Below are 1,398 nucleotides of genomic sequence, written 5' to 3'. Positions count from 1 at the left end.
CAATTTTACTAGCAAACACTCAGTGTACCTAGTGGCATCCTATATGTGGCTATTGGACTTTGCTATAGTCCCACTAGTGCCAAGACATTTGCAGAGCGCATCTGCCTGCGTTGCACACTCCAACTAATTTTAACTTAGCCATTATACTAGCAAACACTCAGTGTACCTAGTGGCATCCTATACGTGGCTATTTGACTTTGCTATAGTCCCACTAGTGCCAAGACATTTGCAGAGCGCATCTGCCTGCGTTGCACACTCCAACTAATTATAAGTAAGCCATTATACTAGCAAACACTCAGTGTACCTAGTGGCATCCTATACGTGGCTATTGGACCTTGCTATAGTCCCACTAGTGCCAAGACATTTGCAGAGCGCATCTGCCTGCGTTGCACACTCCAACTAATTATAAGTAAGCCATTATACTAGCAAACACTCAGTGTACCTAGTGGCATCCTATACGTGGCTATTGGACTTTGCTATAGTCCCACTAGTGCCAAGACATTTGCAAAGCGCATCTGCCTGCGTTGCACACTCCAACTAATTATAAGTAAGCCATTATACTAGCAAACACTCAGTGTACCTAGTGGCATCCTATACGTGGCTATTGGACCTTGCTATAGTCCCACTAGTGCCAAGACATTTGCAGAGCGCATCTGCCTGCGTTGCACACTCCAACTAATTATAAGTAAACGATTATACTAGCAAACACTCAGTGTACCTAGTGGCATCCTATCTGTGGCTATTGGACTTTGCTATAGTCCCACTAGTGCCAAGACATTTGCAGAGCGCATCTGCCTGCGTTGCACACTCCAACTAATTATAAGTAAGCCATTATACTAGCAAACACTCAGTGTACCTAGTGGCATCCTATACGTGGCTATTGGACTTTGCTATAGTCCCACTAGTGCCAAGACATTTGCAGAGCGCATCTGCCTGCGTTGCACACTCCAACTAATTATAAGTAAGCCATTATACTAGCAAACACTCAGTGTACCTAGTGGCATCCTATACGTGGCTATTGGACTTTGCTATAGTCCCACTAGTGCCAAGACATTTGCAGAGCGCATCTGCCTGCGTTGCACACTCCAACTAATTTTAACTTAGCCATTATACTAGCAAACACTCAGTGTACCTAGTGGCATCCTATACGTGGCTATTGGACTTTGCTATAGTCCCACTAGTGCCAAGACATTTGCAGAGCGCATCTGCCTGCGTTGCACACTCCAACTCATTATAACTAAGTTGCATTGTCAGGGATATTTATTCTTTATTATTCTGCTGTTAATAAAGCTAGACCACCACTGCAATCTTCACCACCTCTCAATTTTTACTACCACATTTTCAGTCCACAATCTTGTCGCAATCAACATGAGTGGCAAAATGACAGATGCTGGTGGA

Source organism: Anomaloglossus baeobatrachus, unplaced genomic scaffold (assembly GCF_048569485.1).
Source record: "Anomaloglossus baeobatrachus isolate aAnoBae1 unplaced genomic scaffold, aAnoBae1.hap1 Scaffold_379, whole genome shotgun sequence".
In the NCBI taxonomy this organism is placed as follows: Eukaryota; Metazoa; Chordata; class Amphibia; order Anura; family Aromobatidae; genus Anomaloglossus; species Anomaloglossus baeobatrachus.
This window is presented reverse-complemented; position numbering follows the sequence as displayed.